General features: G+C 32.8%; 1 pseudogene; it reads left to right on the forward strand.

Moving 5' to 3' along the window:
- Positions 1-12,885: 12,885 nt before the first annotated feature.
- Positions 12,886-13,149, forward strand: LOC114222778 (cytochrome c oxidase subunit 8A, mitochondrial pseudogene; annotated as a pseudogene).
- The last annotated feature ends 1,270 nt before the right edge of the window (positions 13,150-14,419 follow it).

Here is a 14,419-nt window from a genome sequence, read left to right on the forward strand (position 1 = left end):
TAAGTAAATTTCTACATTCTTTGCTGATCAAACTAAATTCTTTTTTTGTTTTTATTTGGTAAGATCATTTAGACAGAATGTTGCTTCTTCCAAATATTTAATAGAGTTGGAGAGCCCTATCGTAAAAGAAGAAAGAAATTTACTTTACTTCGACTATATCCTACAAAGGGATAAAAATCAGAGCTAAGATTTCCCTTGGTAAATTGCACCACTTTAATTCTAGAACAGAAATTGTCTGATGATACTGCTTGGACAAATTAAGCACAATATTTTCTATTCTGTCCTACAATTTCAAGGCACAGAATCACCCTCGGATAATTTTATAATTTTACTCTGCTCTAAAGCAACCCAAGAAGTCTGTGGGCACATGTGTGCATGCACACATACACGCGTGTGTCCATACCTGCACACGTGAATGCATGTGTTGGATAGGTAAGTAGGAACTATGTCTACTAGAATTAAGACCATATTCTTATTTCACATGATTTGACAGTTCTTATATGGCAGCAGTCACTATTTTTCTACCTACCTTGGTGACAGTCTCAAATCAATCAGTGACCTAGATGGGAAAGATTTTATAGCCCATTACTGAAGCTTCCAATCATCCCCCTTGTGTTGTGACCGAACTGGTTTTTAACTCCAAAAAAAGACTGTGACTGAAGGTTGAGATTTCCAAACAGAGTCATTTTGGGGTTGACCTGCATTTTTTTCACAAGTATTTATGATCTAACTTTAGTTATTCACGATATTTTGTATATATACACATTTTAAGTCTAAAAAGTTATGTATCTGACCTATATTAATGACATTATTAATTTACATGAAAGTAAATCTTGATTTCTTAGAAAATATTTTAAAGGCTCTTTAAAGTATATGGATTTTTAAAAAGCCGATTACTGGCAGTGTTTCAGGTGCTTTAATAGAATGACTAGAATAGTAGCTATGTGTATTTTTGCTTACATATAGTATCACATAAAAGCTGTGGTGAATGAAGAAAGGTACAAATAAATCCAACATGTCCACACAACCCATCTGAATACATTATAAAAGATGTCATTATAAAAATGTCACTTAATAAGATATTACTAAATATACAAGATCTTTTAATATGCAAAAACAAGGGAAGCAAGATAGAAAATTAATAAAAATTAAATGGATATTTAATTTATACAGATTCAGAATGAGAGAAAATTTTCTACATTTTTATTTTTAATAAGTTCTTACTTACTTTGCATTCTTTATTTTTATATGCTGAAATGTAAATTTTAGAAAATTTGACAAGTTTTAAATAATAATAATAAAAAGCTAATAACCGTTACATAAAGAAAAGTTTAAAATTTAATACATCTGAATTAGGTTTTCTGAGTAATAAAGATTTCTTCATCCAACTTAAAATGCATGAGTTGGAATAGATGTGAATGAGCTGCAGATGATCATAGAAGAAGAGAAAAAATAAAATATAAATGCCTTTATGAATAGATATAAATTATCGAAGAGAAATGGTACAAAATGTTGTATTTGGGGGAATATTGAATGGTATTTAGATGGTATTGTTTTAATTATCCGATGCATTTTTTTATCTTCAAAATGTATCTATACATGAAGAAGTTTAAGGAATTGCATTCTTTTGCTCATTTTATGAACTCTGAAATGTAGCCAGCCAATGTTCTGTTTAAAAAAGCAACGAGAAAAAGATTCGGATGGCTTTCATTACTTTTCTCTTACAATTAAAACCAGCTAGACTAATCATACACAAGAAACATTATTCAACAAATATTCATTTATTGTCTATTCCAACTGCAGCATTATTCCAGGTACTAGAGATAATAAATCATTAAAACTGTCACCGTCTGCCAGTAGTTCATGATCTAGTTTGAGATTTTTAAAAGCAAATCAGTAATCATCATTCAATTGAGTAAGTGAACAGAGTTCCGCTGGATATTATGGTTGTAAAGAAGATAAAGGAATCAACTTTATGCGGCAGAAAAAGAAAACAACCTAAAAAGGAGGTTCCTGAGAAAATAAAATTCTACAATCTCTGGGTAGGTCACTCATATGGAGAGGTCAAGACTGGTAATTTAGGGTAAGGACAAAAAATAGATAATTGTTTTATTTTACTTATTTTTTTCCAATTTCAAATTCATAAATATCAACTCTAAAACTGCATAATGCCTAAGGGACAAGATGCAAAGGTACAATTTTAACTTCTACAACATAATGAAAAATATCTTTAAAATAAATCACAGATTGTAGGTATCTTCATAAGGCTTGTTAAACATGACCTATTGGTAATAGTTACAGTTCACTTCTGGAACAGATGATATTGCAGAAAAATAAGTGGATAAATGATACATTGTTAGGTTGACAGGTAGATAGATCCATGCATACATACATGAAACATGGATAGCTAGCTTACATTACAGCTTCCAGCTCATAAGTTTTAAGCAGTCTCTACAGAGTTCACATGAAAGCCATGGTAACCACATTCTATAAACAAAGAAAACTAATAAAGGGTTTGGCTTTAGCTTGAAGGTTCTTCTGCCATTGAGTAATTTTCCTATGCCATATACTTAGCCCTTGTTATGACCTGATTATGCATAATTCTTTTGGAATAGGATCATTACAACTATGCTTATTACAAGCTCAGCAATCATTTAAAGATATTCACCAAAGACATACATGTGGCTAAGTAGGGACACAGAGTCTGCATCCAATTTGATAACCACAGAAAAAAAGTCATAATGAAAATATCTTCTGAAAACAATATTTTGGTTTATCCTAGATTGAACCAAGATTGACACAAACACTGTAGTTTTCAGATATTTAAAAAAAACAAATAGTTGACTTTTAAGGCATGAATTAGGCCCAGAAATTATACAAGCTAATACAATGCAGGGAATCATTCAGGGGACAATTACAGTTTTATTGGATCCTTAGTTCCATCAAACATACTTAGGGAGATGAAAAGTTCTCCAAAAGACAAAAGGCCTCCCCTATGTGGATCTGGAGGACTATCTGGCAGCTCAGCAGGACAAAACCTTATTTTGAGAGTTTGCAACACATTTGAAAAGTAAGCACACATTGATTTGATAATAACTTGAGGATTGTCTATTCTAGTATCTTGGTTAGTTATTCAATAGTACGACTTGGTCAATACGTTAGGCAAATAAGCTGACTGAAGGGGAAAACTATTCAATAAGCACGGTATGTAGACTTCATCTTAGTCAGCCATTTTACAAGTGCACACAGTTGAACATTAGTGGGACATCCCACAAAAAATCATAAGTTTAGTAATTATGTCCATCACTAAGGATGAATGAATGAATGAATGAATTATGCTTCCATCACTTGTTTTACAGATAAGCCCCTCATATATGAGTGTCTAACTGTCACCCAGGAATATCAAATTCTATCAATGCAAAGGCATTGGCACTTGTAAGAAGAAAAAAATATGCACTTATTTCTTTCAAGTTTTACCTGTATGCACTTACTACTTTCAAGTTTTCTATTTCTATTTCTGATTTAATTCTGATAGTTGTTATCATGAATGGTAAAAGTTAATGTTAACAGATAAAGATTATAGCTAAGACTAAAGACATCATGATGTTTGAGAAATCTACACACCCGATTCCCTAAAGACCCAGGAATGTGCATATATAAATATGTTATAAAAGAAAAACAAATGTGTGTTATACTTGAGAGTGGAACTGAGCACTAAGATAATTTTCTACATCATTAGATAAAAAAAAAATTTTTGCATGAAATCCACAGCTTAGTAGTGTTAATTTTTTTGGTAGAGGGATTTTCTTTTCAGTAAAGATATAACATAAATATAAAACAAATATTTTATTGGGTGTTTATTTTACATGCTCAAATTATAATGGTTTCATTTCTAAGTCAAGTAGTAAAACTTTCAATTATGGATATAAGACAGAACTTTTGAATTTATGTCCTCTCCTTCTGCAAATCCACTAAAATAGATTCTTGTTTGTTTTTTTTTTAAGATTTTATTTATTTATTTGACAGAGAGAGAGAGACAATGAGAGAGGGAACACAAGCAGGGGGAGTGGGAGAGGGGGAAGCAGGCTTCCCGCGGAGCCAGGACCCCAATGCGGGGCTCGATCCCAGGACCCTGGATCAGGACTTGAGCCGAAGGCAGACGCCTAATGACTGAGCCACCCAGGCGCCCCTAAACCCACTAAAATAGAAAGAAAATTTTCTCAAGGCTTCAAAAATTGGGGAGTAGATACAAAGTGCAAAATTTAAAGTAGATAATGTCAAGTAAAAAGACAAACTATAAATGATTTATTAGGCTTATGAAAGAACTATTAACACTGGAGAAATAAATAGTAACTCCGTATGAACCATAAAAACTTCAAAATCCTAAGAAATTGGCAACAACACTTAGCACTGAATGGTAATACAGTTGAGGCTCAAAAAGGATCTGAATGAGCACTGGGTGTTATATGTAAGTGATGCATCACTAAATTCTATTTCTGAAACCAATACTACACGGTACATAAACTAATTTGAATTTAAATAAAAACTTGGGAATAAAAGACTGTGTAAAAGTTTTGTGTATTGGTTTGGTAGAGTAGTCTTCACAAAATACCACAAAGTGGATGGCTTAAACAAGGAAAGATTATTGTATCATAGTCTCTGGAAACTACCAGTCTGAGATCAAAGTGTAAGCAGGGTAAGTCCTCTGTTTTCTATGAAGGAGAATCTCTTCCATTCCTTTCTCCTAGCTTCTGGTGATTTGCTAGCAATTCTTAATGTTCTCTGGTTTGGGGATGCATCTACCTGATCTCCTCCTTGGTATTCACATAACATCCTCCCTGTGTGCATGTCTGTCTCCAAATTTCTCCTTTTTATAAGGACGCCAATTTCATTGGATTAGGAGCCAACACTAATGAGGTCATTTTAACTTGATTATTTCTGTGAAGACCGTATCTCCAAAGAGGATCATGTTCTGAGGAATGGGGATTTGGATTTCAACACATGAATTTTGTGTGGACAAATTTCAATCCATACCATTGTGGATTCCATATTTCCTCCTCTCTTCCATGCAGCCGGAATATTGTCTCTTCCACCCCAGTAAAAGAGCAAAGTGTTATTACCTGGGTAATATAACAATTCAGCAATCTAGTAAACTGCTGATTAGCTATACTCTGAGGCTTCATGCAGCAGTGTTAGTTCTACAAGATTTTATCTTATCAGGTAACTTATTTAAAGAGACTTTTTTTTTTTGAGTGGGAGGTGATATAATAGCCATAAAACCTGACTCAGACATGTAAATTGTGATGCTACCTTGTATTATGATCTTGGAATAATTTTCAATGAGTGATGACAAGAAATGTTATTAATCAGCACTACAAGTTAATGTTTTGATTGATGCAAATTATTAAAATTTGGCATGCAACTCATCTCTGTGTCAATTATGTGTTATTTCAGCTTTTAGGAGAGTTAAAAATAAATATCCAAAGTGAAATTCAAAAAAAATCACTAAAACAGCATCTCAGTAAAACCATTGGAATCGACAGGAATTTGAAAACCCCTAATTTACATAAATTAGAACTATTTGTTTGTTTCAACTGAGATTCCTCATTGATGCCTAAGAATTTTATTGTACAAAAGCTTTTTTGGTTTACAGACCCATTTGAGAATCTTATAAAACCTATGATCCATGTCTCTAGGAAAATACAATTATGCCTTTTATCCTCAGACACTTAGTTTTTGGCATAGTTTTCATTAAGTTGGGTACAGAAATAATTGAATTACCTAAAGTTTATGAAAATAGAGCTGAATTTGAACCAACATTCTACCACTTAAAAATTATGTGATAGCCCAGACTTTAGATTTCAGTTTTGTGTATCTATAAAATTAGAAAGGTAATTGTGCCTACATTAAAAGTTTTTTTGTATCATTAAATAATGCAATATACCTAACATGTTGGAAAGATAATATTTCCTGTCTCTGTGTTTTTTTTCTTGTGTACCTACAATTTGGGTTTCTTATATTCTTAACATTTTAATCAACTCCCCGTTTTGCTTGAGTTCTATTTTATTATTATTCATTATTTGATGTTACGCTCAGGTTGAGAATTTTTGCAAGTATGTCTGGTGATGCTGCATCCTAGATCTGATGATGGATCCAAATGTAAAAATAATTAAAATAATATGATCATATCCTTTAATATCTGTGGTAATCAAGCTTCGCACTTAAAATGCATGTGTAAATGGGGATTTTCTGGAAAGCTTTAGTAAATGAAGATTTCAGTTCCAAAAATGTGGCGTAAGAACATGTGTCCTGGGTGAGAATGTACAGTGTTTCCTTTGGAAACTTTGTTCCCCTTTGTGTTCTCTTATGTTTGAGTCACTTTGACAGCATTCCTATCAGGATTTCATTCAGCTTTCTATTTATTCACATAGAAACTCTTTCTCCTGAAGCAGACCATCCCATATGAATACAAATCTGAGCAAATTCACAAAAGCAGAGATTTTGGGGGTGAGGCAGTATGGCATAATGAAGTCTGGGTGTTTGAATTGGGGAAATTTAAGATTAAAATATCAATAATTAATCCAAAGGTGATTTATGAAAATTAGTCAAGATGCTGAGAAACTTCACGTAGATGGTTCTCAATAAAATTTCCCTTCTATTGAACTCCTTTGTATCCATTCAAATCATTTAAAAATGTAATGCTGTTTTCAAATCTACAGGAATTACGATGATAAATATGATCACTATTCCCCTAAATATTCCTCATCAGATAACCCACAAACATATTATTGATATGTTATACTGAATCCTTTCTTCAACATTCCTCGAATTACACGATATCCCACCTTTTGTAACAAAGATTACCTCTCTTAAATATGGCTGTTTATCAATGTATTTCTTACACAATAGTTACAGGACTAAAAAGAGATATTGCAAATGAGTACTAATCAGTGCAAATCTAGAAATTAAATTATTATTAGTACCGCTTATTTGGAAATTTTTAAGAATTTTTAGATGGCAAAATCCTATTTTTATTTCCATTGAGTTTAATGTTAACTAGAAACAGGCCTTCTCAGAAACTCACTGATCTATCATATTCAGAGAAATGAATCTATATTCACATAGATATCTCTAGGAAACATTTATAGAATTTCATGATAGGTGTTTTCTTTTAAGAATAAGAAATTTGTACTCATCTGATCCTCTCCAACTTAGTCTTGCTGCAGTAACAACATGTTTTTATAAGATAGCTCCCAAGTTGTAGATAGCTCCATCTGTTTCCATGAAATAGAGTGAAATTAATTCATTTTGTAGACAATATCAACAAATCAATAATTTGTTTTTTATTTAACATTATTGAAAACCTCAAAAGAACTATTGTCCTGAGAAACTTTATTCAGTATCTTCTAACACTCATTTTCTATGGTAAAACTTGAGAATAGATTCTTTTATACCAAATGACTTTTGACAGGAATGCATGTAAATTTGAGTCAACAGATTAAGAAGGATTATATTACAAATTGACCAGTAGTTTTTATAATAAAAACAATAACAATATGAGTATTGTTGGATAAAAAATATAACCTCAAAGAATAAAACATCTATATTACTATATAAAAGATATTAAAGTACAGTGGTGCCTGAGTGGTCCAGTTGGTTAAGCTTCTGACTCTTGGTTTTGGCTCAGGTCATGATCTCAGGGTCCTGGGATCTAGCCCCACACTGGGCCCTATGCTCAGTGGGGAGTCTGCTTGAGATTCTCTGTCTCCATCTCCCTCTGCTCCTCCCCCCACCTCAAATAAAGAAATAAATCTCAAAAAAAATTTAGAGTTCAACCAAAATTTGGATAACATTTTGGAAATTGAATTATAACCTTTTCATGACATATGTACTTTTTGATGTCATTAAACATGTCTATTCAAGAGAACCTAGCAGGCTTATTCATGCCCCTATGTCTGGATAGAATTATATTACACAGGTTAGTGTAGGTTTTGCTTTTCTTCTTAACAATTAAAAAGAAAGTGCAAGAGAGAACATAAAAACTTTCTTAAACTGGAAAGTGTTACTGTCCAATTTGAATCTAGAAGAATTATATATGATATAGTATATAAATGTTTCCCACCCCAATTTTTTTTAAATGGAAACAACTCAATCAATGTCCACATCTTCAAATGACATTGACACCAGTTGTTATGGGTTGAATTCTGTCTCTCAAAAAAGATATATTGAAGTCCTAACTCCCAGTACCTCAAAATGTGACCTTACTTGGAAACAGGGTCTATACAGAGCTAATCAAGTTAAAATAAGTTCATTAGGATGACCCCTAATCCAATGTACCTGGTGTCCTTACAAAAAGAGGAAGTTTTGATAGCGGAAGTGGGAAGCCATGTGAAGCCATGTGAAGACACACAGGGAGAATGCCCTGCGGGAAAAAAGGAACAGATTAACTGACACAACTGTACACAAAGAAAAGCTAAAGATTGCCTGTGACAACCAGAAGCTAGAAAGAGGCAAGCAAAATTCTCCCCAGAGTCTCAGAGAAAGCATCCCTCTGTCCTAAAGAATTCTGACTTCTCTAGCCTCCAGAACTGTGGAACAATAAGTTTCTGTCATTTTAGGCCACTTAGTTTTTGGTATTATCTTTCAGCAGCCATAAGAAACTAACATACCTATAAAATAATATTTAGCAATGAATAAAATTATAGGACACCTTTCAGGTCTAAAATTAAATCATATGATCATATAATTAATTCTATCAATAACAGAAACATAAATTAACCATGCGAAAAAAATACATTGATAATTAATTACAGTGTGTGGTATAAAAGAAACATTGTCTAAAACATAATTTTTGTAATAGGAGAGTACTAATGAATACAGATCATCTGAGACCATTTTTAATAAAAACACATTTTATGTAATCCATAATACATATCCATGTGTCATTAAATCTATCCATTTTATTTGGTAGAGTAAATATCATTTTACTGAAAACTGGAAACTGATTTAACATTAGCCAGTTCTCTTTTGGAGATAAAGCCCCGATATCATGCTTAAAAAGGATTTGTGTTGCTATGGTTTATACGATTCATAACCAATTTTTCTGAATTAAAGATTGTTAATGTATGCTATGTTAAGAGGGTCTATAGATTATTACAGAAGAATAGAAAGGCCCCTTTTAAAAGTTCTTTGATGTAGATAATATCAGACTCCCTATGTTTTTGTGGAAAATTGTTTGCAGGCATATAATACTTCCCAACTAATTTGCACTCTTTAGGATGACCCTGAGGCTATGATGAAAGCTACATATTTCAAAGTTTTCAGAGATATTGGCACTTTTTAATCTCTCATTTTAAAATAGCACCATTTCAACCTTAGAACTGTATGATTTCTTATTCTCACTCATATTTACAAGCAATCAATGACACCTAAGCATTGGAACAAAGTTTCATTACAACCATAGCATGTAGGATGTGGGGGAGACATTGTGGGCTAAGTTACAACCATTCCAGTTTGCCAGGCACATGTAAACTTTTGCGCACGTTAGTACAATGGCAAAAAGAAGAGACTGGTGCTAATTTAAGGTTCATTATTCATGCTTCATCAAGATCATTTTAGTGCTGATGCTCAGTTTATTACCTAAGTATTCTTCATTTCAATATAACATCCACTCGTACAGACACTGTGTATTTTTATGCTTTTTCAAAGTTGTTTTCATAATAGAGAAAGACAAATTTCTAACTGTACAATAAAGAAAATGATGATAATAGTTAACACTTACCTAGCCTTTATTACATGCCAGGCACTGTTCTAAGCTCCTCATGTGGATTAAATCAAATAACCCTCATGATAATCCTGAAAGCATACCAAATACAGAGCAGAAAACCAGCCATCTGATCTTTCATTGGTGTACTGCTTTACCTAAGCATATTTCACATTCATTCATGTGCTGACCGAGCAATTTGACAAAAACACAGAAACTATGTAATTCCTTATCTGTAAGGAAATCTGCAGCTGGAGATATTTGCTACCACTGGCAAAGAAATGCTGCATCAATGTAGAAATAAAGTGTCTCCATACAATCAAATTCACTGTGTTGCTTTCTACACAAATGGTGAAGATGAAAGCGCAGTGTGTTGGTATCTGAATATCTGGGTTTTGACACTGACTCTGAGTTCTTCTAGTTACATATGCCTAATGGAAAAGTCATAATACCTTGGAAGGACCTCTATTTTCTCACTTTACAAATTCAGAGGAAGGTTACAATTTCTTTAATTTCAGAAATGTAATAAATTCACTAATTTGATATTTATTTTGTGCCAACTGTGAGAGATGCCTCAAATACAAAGAAGAATGAGATATTTTCATGGTGTTCATAGTCTAGTTTTCAAATCAGTATCATAAGCGCTATGATAGAATAAGGTCAGGTTACTACAAAAAGCAAAAGGAGAACATTTCACACAGACTAGGCAAATTATGATTGTCTTTCTGAAGGAGATAACAAATTGAGACTTGCAATTACTTAAGGCTTACCTACGTTATGGATAGAAAAATGTTTCAGACAGAGGAATCATTTGTATGGTGCGGTATGGAGGAAAGACATAGCTGGGTTTATTTGAAGAACACATGTAATTGAAGGGGTTTACATATAGAGGATAACTGAGAAATAGAGAAAACAGAGATTGAGAAAGTAAAAATTAGTTCATCAAGAGCTTGATACACCATAGTAAATAATCTTTCACGTGAATGAGTATTTCCCAATATGTATTTTCTAGAAGTAAACTTGAGAAATGGTACATAATACACTACATTTTTAGAGAGAAAATGCAAATTAGTATATTAATGGTTTGCAAAATTCTAGAACATATTAAATTTTAACGCATTTACCAGAAGTAATTTTTAAATGTATTTGACCTAAAAAATGTTTAAATATCATGCATACAATTTTACAAATGAAAAATAAATAGCTTGCTGCACTGTATAACCCAATAAAGGTAAGAGAAAGAGAGAGAGAGATCAATAACACCCTAACAGCTCCCTTGGTGGCCCCTCCTAACAATTACTCTACCCTACATCCAAAAGGTTGCTCTTATTCTGGTTTCAAACTTTATATTAGTTCTTCCTGTTTTATAACTTTATATAAATAAAATTTTACAACCAAATTGTTTATGGCCAACTGAATTTGACTTAAAGATATTTTTCATTTTATTCATGCTTGTTGTGGATAGAGACAGTTAACTCTTTTTCATTACTGTGTAGTATTCATTGTGTGAAGCTACCACAATTTATCCATTCAACTTGCGCAGCCAGTTTGGGGCTATTAAAATAATTCTCCTACTAACATTTTTGCAAACATGTTTTGCTGCATATATGTACACAGTTCTGCTGTGTATAAACTGTAGAGTTGAACTGCTGCATCAGGTGATAAGAAATGTCCAGCTTTGGTAGATACCAGTGGACTATTTTCCTAGCAGTTTTCCAATTTATACTTCCACCAAAAGTATGATGGGAGTTGACTTTGTTGCATATTTCTGCCAATAAATGATATTGTCAGTCTTTTTGATTTATAACATTCTTGTCAATGTTTTGTGGCGTCTCAAAGTGTTTAATTTGCCTTTCCCCTAACTAATAAGGATGCTGGGCATGATTTCATATAATTTGGTTATTTGGATATATTCTTTGGAAAATGCCTCTTTCCATCTTTTGTCCATTTTATTATTGGGTTGATGATTTGTTTGGTAGTTTTATTGTTGATTTCTCCACCATTCTCATTGATTTGTAAAAGTCTTTTCTTTCTTTTCTTTTTTTTTCTTTTTTTGATTTGTAGGAGTCCCTTAAATATTCAGAAGACTTGCATTTTGTCAGATTACAAATATTATTGCCCAGTATATTACTTAGTATCACATTCTCTTAATGTTATCTTTTTATAACTAGACATCTCCATGGTAATAGAGGGTAAAGTAGGGGTCAAGATATTTTTAATAGGCATATCCAATTAATGTACCATGATTATATTGAAAAGATTATTATCTTTCTTCTGTGTAGTATAATTTTGTTGTAAATAAACTGTCCATGTATGTGTTAGTCTAATTTTCTGTATTCTATTAGTCTAATTTTTCCATCTCTATGCCAATACTAACTGTTTTAATCTCTATATTAATAACCAAATGCCAGGCATATTAAATTTGTATTTATTTATAAAGCTGATAAAGTTAAGGTGAAGGTAATTTCAAAACTGATGAAAAAATTAGGTACAAATTTATTTGTTTCTTAAAGGAAACTACAAAATTATATTTAAGAGAATTATTTGAATGGAAATAATCATCTAGGTTAAACTAGAAAAAGTTGTTTAATTCTTTAATAGGCCAGAGCATCAAAGTTCCGTCACAAATGTAAATTTGATTTACGCAAAGCAACACATTTTCTATGTGAATGCCTCAGTGAGGTGCCATTTTGAGATAAGACTGCAAGCAAAAGAGCTCTAAAATAACTTTGGATAGCTATAAAAATAAGTTTTTCCACTCTGTGCCTTTTCAAGATCAGCTTGATTATGTGTAGACCTTTGTATTAACACACACACACACACACACACACACACACACACACACACACACCATGGACACAAAATCTTGTTGGAATCTGACTAGGATGATAGTTAATATGCAGAATATTTTGAGAAAAATTGACATCTTTACATTATCATGTTCTCAAGTCCATAAATATAGCATATCCTTTCATATTTTTCTATCAATAACACTTTTGCAGGTTTATTTGTAGAGGCCTTGCCCATGTTTTCTTAGATTTATCATATGTATTTGATGTACTTGATACCATTTTAAATTATATAATTTAAAATATCTACTTTTCAGTAGCTGGCAACTGTCGTCATTCCCTGCGGTCATGTCTTTGTTGACCGTGCAGCTGCTCAGGGGCCTGACAGGTCTCACCTGGAGGCTCCCGGTGCAGCGTGCCCAGATCCATTCCAAGCCTCCGTGGGAGGAGTTCGGGACCATGGATGTTGCCGTTGGGCTCACCTCCTGCTTCCTGTGTTTCCTCCTGCCATCGGGCTGGGTCCTGTCGCATCTGGAGAGCTACAAGAAGCGGGAGTGAAGGGGGCTGTCCTGTCCCTCACCCTGTGACCTGACTACCCCTGGCCTCTCCTGATTATGTCTGCTGCATCCCTGGCTGGTCTTCCTAGGATCATGTCCTTCAATTACAATGACCTCTTCTGCAGTCATGACCTCTCCATTTCTCCATGGTGACATCCTGGGACCACATATATTGGTTTATAAGGCCCTACTCGGTAGGGCCCTCCTTGTAACAATAAAGTCTATTTAAACCTTGCCTCAGAAAAAAAATAATAATAAAATAAAAATAAAAAAATAAAATAGCTACTTTTGTTAACTTTTTCTGCTGGTGTATAGAGCCATGATTGCTATTGTATATTGACCTTATAAACCTGTGATTTTGCTAAATGCATTAACTAATTCTAATAACGTATGCTGGGCTTTTTAAATTTTTTACAACAGAATCATAAAATCTGTAAATAATAAGATTTTTATGTATTACTTTTAACCTTTATGCATTTTTTCTTTCTATTGCCTTAAGAACTTTCATAAAATATTTGTTCTTACACCCTAAGTTTCATTCTTAGTGTTCTACATCGCATGGGCTTAGACAAATATATAATGATACATATCCATCATCATGGTATCCTACAGGGTATTTCCACTGACCCAAAAATCCTCTGTGCTCCACCTATTCAACCTTCCTCTCACTCCTCAACCCCTGAAAACCACCTTGGCTTTCCATAAGTTTTGCCTTTTCCAGAATGTCATATATTTGGAATCTTATGGTATATAACCTTTTCACAGCTTGCTAGTTTCTTAGTGCTGAATAACATTCCATTGAGTGGATAAACCTCACACTATTTAGTTATTCTTTAAATGTCTATAAGTATTTGCAACAATATATTTTGTTTCACTGTTCAATATTTTATGCTAATAAATGTATTTGAAATAACATGATTTTTTTGCCTTGTGTGTAAGGATAATTTAATATACATTTTAAATGAAAATAAATTCTAGTTGGATAATGTGAATATAACCTTAAATTCTTATCACTCAAGAATCAAAGTTCTGATATCCTAAATGCTCTAATGCACTGAATGAGAAATACCTGAAGTTGAATTATAATTAGTTAAAACTTAAAAAGATAGAAAAATAACTGAGAAATTATTTCTATCCCTCTTAGTAATCACATTTTTTTCTTAACAGCTAATTTATTCAGTTAGTGTATCATTCTTTTTATGTTAAGTAATTAGCAGGTCACAGAAGACAGGAAAAAAACTGTTTAACAGGATTGTCTACTTCTCTTTAATACCCTTGAGATCATCATCTCACTATGACCTCAGTGTTTT

This window comes from Eumetopias jubatus, unplaced genomic scaffold (genome assembly GCF_037043125.1).
Source record: "Eumetopias jubatus isolate StellerSeaLion01/CBP00866 unplaced genomic scaffold, mEumJub1_p1.0 scaffold_6, whole genome shotgun sequence".
Lineage (NCBI taxonomy): Eukaryota > Metazoa > Chordata > Mammalia > Carnivora > Otariidae > Eumetopias > Eumetopias jubatus.